This window comes from Leptidea sinapis, chromosome 9 (assembly GCF_905404315.1).
Source record: "Leptidea sinapis chromosome 9, ilLepSina1.1, whole genome shotgun sequence".
Lineage (NCBI taxonomy): Eukaryota > Metazoa > Arthropoda > Insecta > Lepidoptera > Pieridae > Leptidea > Leptidea sinapis.
In genome coordinates this window covers 4499066-4512033 of record NC_066273.1, presented here as the reverse complement: position 1 = coordinate 4512033, position 12968 = coordinate 4499066, and the positions used below count along the sequence as shown (strand labels likewise).

General features: G+C 37.1%; 1 long non-coding RNA gene across 1 annotated transcript; it reads left to right on the top strand.

Moving 5' to 3' along the window:
• Nucleotides 1-2960: 2960 nt before the first annotated feature.
• On the top strand, nucleotides 2961-12275 carry LOC126966040 (uncharacterized). Its single transcript, XR_007729646.1, has 2 exons — nucleotides 2961-3151; nucleotides 8260-12275. It is a non-coding gene; the product is annotated as an uncharacterized LOC126966040 (long non-coding RNA).
• The last annotated feature ends 693 nt before the right edge of the window (nucleotides 12276-12968 follow it).

Below are 12968 nucleotides of genomic sequence, written 5' to 3'. Positions count from 1 at the left end.
AAACTATCATTACGTGGAAGCGTACCTAAAATACTGGCAGCATTTCCGCGTTGGATAGGTAGGCTGATCCGTTGACCGAGATCTGCAAGCGCTTGGGTTTCCAGTGGCCTTATTGAAGCGCGAAGATAGTATTTTGAACATTCTCCGGCCAAGTATCTCTACACCAAAGGGCACAAATATTTATGACTTAATGAGACCAATATATATTTGCGACGCTTGCCGTCTTCGGCAGTCGAAGCAGCAGCCCCAGCACCAACTGACGTAACTTGAACATGAGAAGGAGCCAGAGTGTCGACGCAAGTAGCGTCCCACACCAGCGTCCTTCCTCATGCCCAAGCCACCAGCGTCATTCCATCAGGACAGGATAATACCATTTGGCTCTAAAACAGCTGGTATATTAAGAGTGGCAAATGCCCTGCGGATGACTTCATTAATGCTGGCGTGTCGACTGCCGATTTTAGGCAGGATAACCCGTGGCGCCCAAGAGCATCTACCTGAACGCCACATCTACATTGATGTGGTTCATTCAACAGGTACTTTTATGTAATGTAGCGACCGAAGATAAGAAAGATTAATTATTGTTTTTAAAACCGTTGAATATTAATTATAAACGGATAATCTCTGAAAATTGGTTATACTTTGTTTTGGATTTGGAGAGAAAAATTTTAAGAAATAAATATTTTGACTGTTGCTTCTCAATATATTTTTGATAATGTTCTATATGTTCATAAGTACATCGAGGAAATTGCTAGAAACTGTGACAAATATAATGTTAACACGAGGAACAAACATAAACTTGTTATGTCTACTACTCGGTTGAGTACAAAACAAATGTGTTACGAAATTTAAAAGAATTGTTTAAAAACGTTTATGTGGGAAAGGTTACTATCGCCTATACTACTGTTACTTTATTAATGTTTATTATACGATATTATATTGTAATCCATATTTTTTTTTATAAAAAAAAGCCCGTTGAGTTTCTTGCGCCCGATCTTCTTAGGTCTGAGGCAGTCTATTTGAAGTAGTTTCTGACGTTCAATAAGTGATTTTGAATTCTATTTGGAATAAAAATATTTGAATTTGAAATATCTCACAGGCGTTAGACCACTCTGCGCTTTGGATACTAAATATACCTACGGGCGCGCGGAACCCTCGAGGTAGTCAAATGGTCGGTTGTCAATTGCTTACCGCGAAGCGCGTGCCGCTTTTATTCCAATCATAAGTATATGCTATTATCCTTTCCCTATTTATTCCATTGGAGTAATAGTCCTCAGGTAAAAGCATAAAAAACTCTCTTGAATATTATTACCTAGATTTAAGAAAAAATATTATTTTTCTGTTATTCTAGCTTTGGCTTTGTCAGATTAAACCTCGACCTAAAACCACAAGTAAATAGCTAAGTAACGTGAAAGAGACGCCTTCTGTCTTATTTGCGTGCTTATTACGTGCGTATCAGCCCTGAATAGGTAGAGAATATGTAAGTACAAGTAGATTGTAGTGTGAGTTAACTGATATATTATGAATGTGTTATGAACCCAACGCAGCGACGAACTTAGTACGATATAAAAGAAATCTTAGTAACGACCATATACAGTAACTTTATTCTTAAAAGGTCCAACTAAGTGAGGCTTCTGTTCTGTTACTGTGACCACCTTGTTATTCTGTGCCACAGTACAGAAATACTCGTTACGCCAAGGACGCGGATGAAATCGATAAATGTCAATTTCATAAACTCTCCATTGAAATTGAACTACCGAAATGATATTTAATATTTGAATTTCGTATTTTGAATACCATTCATTATCCGCTACATTGTGAAAATATAATTTGATATTGTCCTTTCATTATTTTAGCAGCTGCGGCACTACCTACTAATTATTTATTTCACTTAAATGTTGTTTAACTTCATTTTGGCCGTGCTTTTTTTCTTGTACTATTATGAGTTATCTTAAATGTTCATACCGCGTAAAAATATTATAAATAAGTATTCGTGGAATTAACACTAAAGAAAGGTTTTTGACAGTTTTATGTGAAATATTACGTAGATGGTAATAGGCAAATAATTTATTGTAAAACTAATTTTTTGGTTTCCGTTTTTCGATTTAATTTACTTTACTTACTTTTATGAGCCTTATTACTTACTATTATGGCCAGGTGTGACCTAATAAGACAGTCTCTCGAAGAAAAATTTAAGGAAATAAATATTATGACTGTTCATTGTCAGTAAATTTATGAAAATTGTATATACCTTCACAAAATTCGTCACCTTTTTATTCTTAATAGTGATTTTCATTATTATAACACTAGAAAATAAGAAATAAGAGATTGCTTCTAACTAATTCTAGTAGGCTTCATAAGATACATAATAGCTTTAAGGTAAATAAATGTATATACTTTTATAATAAAGTCCCACAAAGACACTGTTCAGACATTATCTATAAATAAATTTAAATGTTTTATTATAAAATGGCTCTGTCGTAAATACTCAACAGCTGAATATCTAAATGAATCGACAGCCTGGAACTAGATTATGATTATTTCGTAGCAATAGCAATGACAGTACAATATTGTATATTTAATTAAAAAGAGCGCAAAAAATAGAATGCTGGGAGAGTTTCTTGCTCGGCTTCTTCTATCTCAGAGCGCCATTTGTTACCGAAGCGGTAGTAGTGTCTAGTATATTAGAAATGACATCAAAAATAATTGTAAAGGAATCAATTTTGAGAAAATAAATGCCTTTTATGTCTTTAAGAAAAAAAAACGGAAGTATCTGTCGATCGGTGTCACCAAACCATTGTTCTAAATAAGAATCTTTGAAGTTCTTTGACCGAGTGAGATTGCGTCTCCCAAACACGAAGACAAAGTGGAACGATCTCGGTTATAAATAAGTTAATTATTGTCATAATAATTGTTCTTATCAATCGGTTCGTTTATTCATACATTTATCACTCGCCGGGTGACATGCGCGCGCGCAGTATGCAGCAAGCACGCCCGCGTTCTGTGTCAGTTAGCGCGACCGGAAAATCGTGAGTTGGAAACTAATGAAAATTACCTCGGAGTAGTGATTGTGCATGAGTTTTCTATGATTTCTGTCACATAACTTATTGTGATCTTATATAACATACTGAGAATAATATAATAAATTACTAAGGTGAGTTTTATGTGTTTTATTATTGTAGTGTTTATTTATATTTAGATTTTTTTATTATTTCAATGCAATGATTAACCATTTAAACACAGAGGAAACAAGTGAATTTTGTGATCAACAATTAATATTATTAAGTACATATACATTCCAATAAAGTGTGTAGGTTTGTGTCTTTTTAGAAATGTAACTAGGATAGTTTTCCGCATATACTATGTTAAATATCTGATATATTTATATGAGCATCATAACATTGTTAGCAATGTATGTATGTAATAGTCTGTTGATTAATGTATAATAATTATTAGAGTTTTCTTTATTTTGTTTTTAACACTTATTTATCAACACGAAATTATCGTATCTTTTTACGTTCAATAAGAGAATTGCTTTTTTATATAAAAATATATGAATTTTGAATAATCCACTTAATACTGCTTGATTCTTGTATATATTACCAGCTGTTCTGTCAATAGAAAATAAAACTAATCAAATAAATAAATCTGAACTAAGAACATATTATTTCCTGGGGCCTTACCTGTACAGTGAATTATACAAACTAAATAGGAGTCCTATAGATAAGACTAAACGCAGTTGTAAAAAAGTAATATTTAAATGGTTAAAAGTTTTAAACTACGATGATACAGAAAAACTTAATAAACATGTACTAAAATAAAAAACAATAATTTAAATTATTATACCAACGCTAGCAATTTTCTTTTCTTACTTAGCACACACACAAACACATACACACAAATCCATACTTCCATACACACACACGCGCGACTTTCTTATATTTTTATATTGTACTTATATTATATAGCCTGACGACCTGTATAGCCGAGTGGTTAGCGATCCTACGTACTAAGCTAGAGGTCCCGGGTTCGAATCCCTGTAGGTGAAAGCATTTATCTGATGAATATGGATGTTTGTTTCAGAGTCATGTATTTTTATATGAATTTATGTATGTTTAAGTAAGTATATTGTATTAAATATATCGTTGTCTTGCAACCCATAACACAGGCTACATATGCTTAACTTGGGGCAAGATAATTTGTGTGAAAAGTGTGTCACTATTATTATTATTATATAGGGGAAGAGACTGGACCTTACCACACAGGGAATCCTAGTGTGAGGCCAGAATACTTGTAAAATTAAAGTTACTTACTTTGTACCAATGTATACTTTGTAACAGATATTTTGTCACAACTATGTAGCTAATATGGTACCCCAATAAATTATTCTTATTCTAGTCTAAAAAAAATATGATATTATTCTAGTATTTGGAAATGATGTAGTCTAAACCCATCGGAAATATGAAATCAAAGTTAATGAGTTAAAAATGAAACAAAAACATATACAAAAACTTAACAAATTATATACTAAAACCTTCCTTGGGACCCGCGCTATCCATTGGTGATATCAGCATGAAAATCGGTGCAGTAGTTTTTGAGTTTGTCGCGATCAGTCAGACAGACAGATGCGGCGACTTTGTTTTATATTATGTAGTGATTTCTTTTTCTAATGTAGTTATTAACAGTGCAATTGGTTTATGTTCCAAATAAAATAACTTAACACGCCAAATAATTGACGCAATTTTACCAGTGGGAGGCTCCTTTGCACAGGAAGCCGTCTAGATTATGGGTACCAAAAACGGCGCCTATATCTGCCGTGAAGCTAACTGCTTCAAATAAAAACTGAGTCGTTTTTTAGAAATTTTTTATCATAAATAGTTTCATACTACCATTTATTGTTTGAAATTATTGGTTTACTTTATTATTATTTAAATAAACACTTTTTAAAGGGGGAATGTCACCCTGAAAACGTGATCTGAAAAGGTTACGAAACGTCGAGCGGGAGACTCCTTTGCACAGGATGCCGGCTAGATTATGGGTACCACAACGGCGCCTATTTCTGCCGTGAAGCAGTAATGTGTACACATTACTGTGTTTCGGTCTGAAGGGCGCCGTAGCTAGTGAAACTTCTGGGCAAATGATACTTAACTAAGGTGTTAAGTTGTCTCAAAGTGACGGGCGCAATTGTAGTGCCGCACAGAATTTTTGGGTTTTTCAAGAATCCTGAGCGGCACTGCAGTGTAATTCGTAGGGCGTACCAATTACCATCAGCAGAACGTCCTACTCATCTCGTCCCTTATATTCATAAAAAAAATATATCTGTAAACAATAATACTAAAGTACTGTCTTTGATAAACGCGAGAGTTACACATTTAAAAAAAAAAACACTTTTTAAAGGATTGTATCTTTGTTTTTACATTACATCTTGCATAAAAGTTTCATACCTATTTATTATTATTTGAGTTAACTCCACGTTTTTTTTAATGTAAATAAGGGTCAAGACTGATGGTAATTGATACGCCCTGCCCGTTACAATGCAGTGCCGCTCAGGATTCTTGAAAAACCCCAAATATTCTGAATGGCACTACAACTGCGCTCGTCACCTTGAGACATAAGATGTTAAGACTCATTTGCCCAGTAATTATACTAGCTACGGCACCCTTCAGACCGAAACACAGCAATGCTTACACATTACTGCTTCACGGCAGAAATAGGCGCCGTTGTGGTACCCATAATCTAGCCGGAATCCTGTGCAAAGGAGCCTCCCACTCGACGTTTCGTAACCTTTCCAGATCACGTTTTCAGGGTGACTTTCCCCCTTTAAAAAGTGTTTATTTAAATAATAGTAAAGTAAAACGACAGTCAAACAATAAATTGTAGTATGAAACTATTTATGATAAAAAAATTCTAAAAAACGACTCAGTTTTTATTTAAATATTGAGATTAATAACACATTCAGCGGCCATGTTAACTGATCTATGAATGACGTCACTCCTCAATTATCATCACAATGTCATAATTCGCCAATATGACACATGACGTGTTCGCGCGTAATTAAAATTACTTTTATGCCCTGTGCTGCCCCGGGGCGTAAAACGAATAGGATAGTCCCAGGTCCAAGATGTCGTAAGAGGCGACTACGGGCTTTTTGAAAGTGGGAGAGTCACGCTGCTGTCTTATGACGTCAGCACAATCGGGCCAGACTCGTCCGGGTTACTTACCACACTCGCACAGAAGGGCCTAGTGCCGCTATGTTTCGCATAGGTTAGTGTCGAGGACCGGAGGCCATTCCCCCCCATCCTTCCCCCCCCCAACAAAATATGAGAGAGGTATTTGAAGAGAAATTACCCCAGGAGGGTACCGACTCTTGTAGAGCCGGAGAATCCCTCCCCGGCATTCACGCTCGGGCTGCCCCTCGTATTCTGGGGAGGGCACAGTACCGCGTATGTCACAGGACAAACAGGGCAGCAACCATCAGCTGAACGTCCTGCTCGTCTCATCCCTTAATGTCATAAAAAAAGTAAATTAAAAAAAATACATTATTTTGCGATACATATTATTTATTGTTGAAATAAAATGTTTTTATTATTTCGAAAAACTTTTCATCAAGCCAATACTTGGAAATCAACCATGATGCAGGGAAACCCCTAGCCGCATTTGGCATTACATACCAGTTCTATTCATTCAGTTTAATGACGTCATCATTCAGTAATATGAAAACGTAACGTTTATTATTCTAATTATTAATAACTTTTATTTTAAGCAAACCATTAATTAATTTATTTATTAACGGCAGATGAAATACTCTAACGTAAGATTTTTTTTTATTGGTCTACCTGCATTTTCCATAAAAATATTTTTCAACTATTTACACTTTTTATTTATTTCTTTATTTGGATCATCAACATTACATATATTACATATTACAAATTTATATAAAGTTATGCTAGGTACAGTTCTGATATATGTAACAATTAAAGATGAACACATCATTCAATGGTAACAATGTGATTTATACAGTCAAAAACGTCTTAAATACTAAATTTATATAAAGTAAGGATATAATTTATATGGTTTTAAATTGGAGAGGATATCGATTTCTGAATTTATTAACTTTAAATTATCTGCATGCTAATTTCGCTTATCATAACTTTATAAATGTAAAAGTGAGATAAAAACTAAAATCAGAGAAAAAATGATACAAAAATAGAATTTTTAAGTCTGGAATACCTTATCAATTGACTTACCAATTGAGAATTGTTTTAAGTTTCAATTTATTTTAAGTTAAAATTTTTTATTAAAACAAAAAATCAAAATCTAAGCATAGTAAACTAAACTTAAATCTTTATATATATATATAATTCTTGTGTGCGTGTGTATGTCACTGAACTCCTCCTAGACGGCTGGACCGATTCTAATGAAACTTTCTGTGTGTATTCAGGTGGATTCGAGAATGGTTTAGATTCACAATTGAACTACCTCCTAAACGGCTGGACCGATTTTGATGATATTTTTGTGTGTTCCAGTGAATTTGAGATTGATGTGTGTCTTCAGGTGGATTCGAAAATGGTTTAGATTCACAATTAAACTACCTCGTAAACGGCTGGACTGATTTTGATGACTTTTTTGTTTGTTTCAGTGAATTTGAGATTGGTTTAGATTCTCAATTCCGCCCATATAATATAATTCTCCTGCTCATGTGTATGTTAGTGAACTGCTCCTAACGGCTGGACCGATTTTTCAAATTTAAAACATGTGTACAGGACAACGTCTGTTGGGTCCACTAGTTCATATATAAACTTTATGTCCAATAATTCTCTTCTTTGTTCAAGAGTCATCATGTTAAATGTCTTTTTTTACATATACCACCGTTTTCTAAATCTTCACTTAATATGATAGATGCCACATGAACATATAATATATGTCATCTGTCATACAATCCTGAATCTCCATAACAATATGTCAGTATATATTTCTAAATCCATATCTTTATATATATACTAGCTGACGTGGCAGACTTCGTACTGCCTCAATCGATAGATAGAAGACCTAAACATTTGTATGTACATCAAATAGTATTGTTTGCGTTCAGAAATTTAATTTGAGACAAAACTTAATATATCAATCTACATCAACATAATCTGATAGATAGTGAACAACTGTAGTTAATCTACCAACTATTTAAGCTAACTAAGCTAAAATTAAGTTTATTTTTTACCTCCTGAGAATGAAAAAATATTAATACTTTCCATTTATTTCTAGGATAACGTTTACCTGCGGAAATACGAAAAACCAAAGATGTAATACATTATAGAGCGAACCAGTTTGGGAGCTAGCACAAATGTGGGCATACTCAAGTGTGGACATTCCCGGGCAGCGCGTAACTCGCTCTGAGCGAGTAAGGATCTACATATCGGAGTGTGTTGTGTGTTTCTGTATATTGTTCTTCATAGTGTGTGTGGCATTGCTGTTATATCTATTCTTTCATTTGTACAGCACGGTGGCTAACACGCGGAAAGTTGTAGAGACATTGATAGAAAGTTGACAATTGTTACTAGTTTTAGTCTCTGAATGGAACTCTGTGTGGACAGAAAACTAGCCTAGATTACCAATCCTGATAACGAATCGTATTACGTCTGTAACTTAGTCTGAGATCTGTAGAGCATACTTAGATTTTGCTCAGACTTTACTTATGTAAATCCACTGACTAAATAAACAAACAAACAAAAATTGCGTAGGTAAATTGCATTACATTTGAAATATGTCATTTTTACATACAGCTCGTTTGGAAGGCAGATTTCCTTAGAGAACATGAAACTCTAAGGTTGCTCTTTTCAAAACAAAATGGTATTACATGTTCTTATTTTCAATTTGATTTTACAAATCATTTCAATTACAATATATGCAAAGTGATGCAACAAAATACACAAACGTCAATTACTAAATGCCTTACACGATGCCTTAAGTCAAAAAAATGTTAATTAATAAGTAAAAACAATAGTTTACCCTGTACTTTTCCCGGGGCGTAAAAAGAATAGGGGAGTCCCAGGCCCATGGGTGTCGTAAGAGGCGACTAAGGGCTTTTTAGAAGTGGAAGAGTCACGCTGCCGTCTTTTGACGTCAGCATAATCGGGCCAGGCTCGTCCGGGTTAATTACCACACTCGCACAGAATACCGGCGTGAAGTAGCGGCCTAGTGCCGCTATGTTTCGCATAGGTTAGTGTCGAGGACCGGTGGCCATTACAAAATCGGCGAGCAGCTTTCCAGTTACCCGACCGGAACACGCAAGTTCTGGTCGTTGTCGAAAGCTGCTCTTGGTAACTTCAGCCAGCTGTCCATGCCGCCGTTGCACATGAGGAATGACACCCTGGCCCGTACGGCAAAAGAGAAAGCCGATCTCTTGTGCACTCTTTTCGCCTCCAACTCGACTCTTGACGACAACGGTAAAACACCGCCGACCATCCCGCGGTGTCAAAGCTCTATGCCTGAAGTACAGTTCAGACAGAAAACTGTTAGGCGAGCTCTGTTTTCGTTGGACGTCAGGAAGTCGAGCGGGCCGGATGGCATTTCTCCAATCGTGCTTAGAACGTGTGCCCCTGAGTTGACGCCGGTGCTAACGCGTTTATTCCGGCACTCTTATTCTAAAGGCGTAGTCCCTGACTCATGGAAGTCAGCCCTTGTCCATCCGATCCAAAAAAAAAGGAGACAGTTCGGATCCGGCAAACTACAGGTCTATTGCTATTACCTCCCTGGGTCACCAGTTGATCAACGATCGACAATACGGGTTTTGCCATGGTCGGTCGGCAGGTGATCTTCTGGTATACCTAACACATAGATGGGCAGCGGCTATTGAAAGCAAGGGGGAAGGCCTGGCAGTTAGCCTGGATATTGCGAAGGCCTTTGATCGTGTATGGCACAAGGTGCTCCTCTCCAAACTTCCATCATTTGGGCTTCCCGAGAGCTTGTGCAAGTGGACCTCCAGCTTCCTCACTGGGCGCAGCATACAGGTCGTTGTCGACGGATATTGCTCGAACCCGAAGCCCGTGAATGCTGGAGTGCCCCAAGGCTGTGTGCTGTCTCCCACGCTGTTTCTTCTGCATATCAATGATATGTTGGACACCTCCAACATCCATTGCTATGCAGACGACACTGGTGATGCCGTATACACTGGCCATGCAGGTCTCTCTCGGGATATCGTCGACCAGTGCCGGGAGAAACTTGTGTCTTCTATCGAGTCCTCTCTTGAGAAGGTCGCGGAATGGGGAAAATTGAACCTTGTCCAATTTAACCCCCAGAAGACTCAAGTTTGCGCGTTTACCACTAAAAAAAACCCCATTTGTCGTATCACCGCTCTTCGACAACACTTCCCTCAAAGCCTCGCCTAGTATCGGAATACTGGGTCTCGAAATCTCGAGCGATTGCCAATTTCGTGGTCATCTGGAAGGCAAAGCCAAATTGGCTTCAAAGAAACTGGGCGTCATTAATAGAGCACGGCAATACTTCAAGCCGACCCACATACTAGCGCTCTACAAAGCGCAGGTCCGGCCACACATGGAGTATTGCTGTCATCTCTGGTCTGGCGCACCCCAGTATCAGCTCGATCCATTTGACCGCTTGCAACGCAGAGCAGCTCGAATTGTCGGGGACACAGTGCTCTGTGAACGGCTGGATCACTTGGCGTTGCGTAGAGACGTCGCTTCATTGTGTGTCTTCTACCGCATTTATCACGGGGAGTGTTCCGAAGAGCTGTTTAACCTGATTCCTGCCGCCGAATTCCACCTTCGCACGACACGCCACAAGTTAGGATATCATCCTCACCATCTGGATGTGTGGCGGTCCTCCACAGTGCGGTTTTCAAGGAGCTTTCTTCCACGTACTACAAAGCTGTGGAATGAGCTTCCTTGTGCGGTGTTTCCGGGACGATACGACATGGGTACCTTCAAAAAAAGCGCGTACACCTTCCTTAAAGGCCGGCAACGCTCCTGTGATTCCTCTGATGTTGCAAGAGATTGTGGGCGGCGGTGATCACTTAACAACAGGTGACCCGTACGCTCGTTTGTCCTCCTATTCCATTAAAAAAAAAAAAAGTTATCGTTATTGAGTACATACCTACTTAAAGTAGGTACAAAACAGTATAATTATGTAGTATGTTTGACAGCCATTTTTTGTGCCTATTTGAAGCGCCACTCGCGAGCGTCCAGAGAACTAATTTTGACATATATTATATGTCAAATGGCTGCGAAGGAACGTACAATACTCTGAAGTATTTTTACATTTCGAATTAATTTCGTTCGTTTTCCGTGTTATTTATACTTCAAGAATAAACGTAATAAAGTACACAATATTTTTTTTGGAAATAGTTTCCCAACATCAGTCGATGTTTGCTGAGGTTGTCATCACTAGTTTTAGTACCGCAGAATCTCACTACATGGCCAAAGGCGCCATACCAAAATGGCGAATATCAAACAGGCACAAAAGCACTTTGCCAGCATGCAGTCCAGTGGTATATTGTAGTGGTCAGTGAGTAAATCTCAGCTGAGTGTGATAAAACGCGAACTTTACTTTTGCATTCGGCCGTTTTAGCTTAAGCTCAGTATAAAAGGCATAAAAAGGCAATAATTTTCTCAAAATTGAATTGAGCCTTTAGAATTCTTTTTGGTGTCATTTCTAATAACTACTAGATACTACTACCGCTTCGGAAATAAATGGCGCTCTGAGAGAGAAGAAGCGGCGCAAGAAACTCTCCCAGCATTCCTTTTTTGCGCTCTTTTCAATAAAAATATACAATATTGTACAGTAATTTCTATCGCTATTAAATTATCACAATCTAGTCCCAGGCTGTCCGCTCATTTAGATATTCAGCAGTGGAGTAATAGGATTTACGACAGAGCCCTTTTTATGAAACATTTAAATTTATTTATAAATAATGCCTGAACAGTGGCTGAACGTATAATTTCAGTTGTCAAATGACTATAAAAACGAAATCAAAAATTATGCTAAGCTTACAATCAGCTAAGTTTTACTTAAGTAAAGTCTGAGCAAAGTCTAAGTAAGCTCTATAGATCTCGGCCTTAGAGTTAAGTACAATTTGAAATAATTATTTATCGTTACAAAATTTGGAGTATTTATTTAAATAAATATGTAAATAATTAATATTTGATATTAATGTATAGAAATTATGTAGGAGTATTTGCGTATGTATTTAATTATCTTTAGAAATTATGATTATTGTTATATTCGTAACGAGGGTATAATAAACGGTAAATGAAAAAATAAAATGTTTTATTGTCACAAGATGTGTTTCAGTAGGAGGCTAACCAGTGGGAGGCTCCTTTGCACAGGATGCCGGCTAGATTATGTATACCACAACGGCGCATTTCTGCCGTGAAGCAGTAATGTGTTAGCATTACTGTGCTTCGGTCTGAAGGGCGCCGTAGCTAGTGAAATTACTGGGCAAATGAGACCTAACATCTTAAGTCTCAAGGTGACGAGCGCAGTTGTAGTGCCGCTCAGAATTTTTGGGGTTTTTCAAGAATCCTGAGCGGCACTGCATTGTAATGGGCAGGGCGTATGCATTACCATCAGCCGTACGTCCTGCTCGTCTTGTCCCTTATTTTCATTTAAAAAACAGTAAAACAAGATTATATTATCATATCTTGAAATACACTGTTACCAATTGAAAAAAAAAAACATACCGACAAATTGAGAACCTCCTCCTTTTTTTAAGCCGGTTAACAATAGACAATACAAAAAACCATGAAATCATATTAAATTAATACTTACTATTTATAAGGGGTCATATTTCCCAATTGGTTAGTTAAGTCTTTCTACTCTTATGATGCCTATAGAGAATTTATGTTGTTGAAAAGTGTGACTTGATTGGAGAGCTCTTTGATTAAGGCGACACTAAATGCCAGCGACCTTGAGCGATATGAGTTCACGGCTGCCGGCCCGCCATCTATGTAACAAAG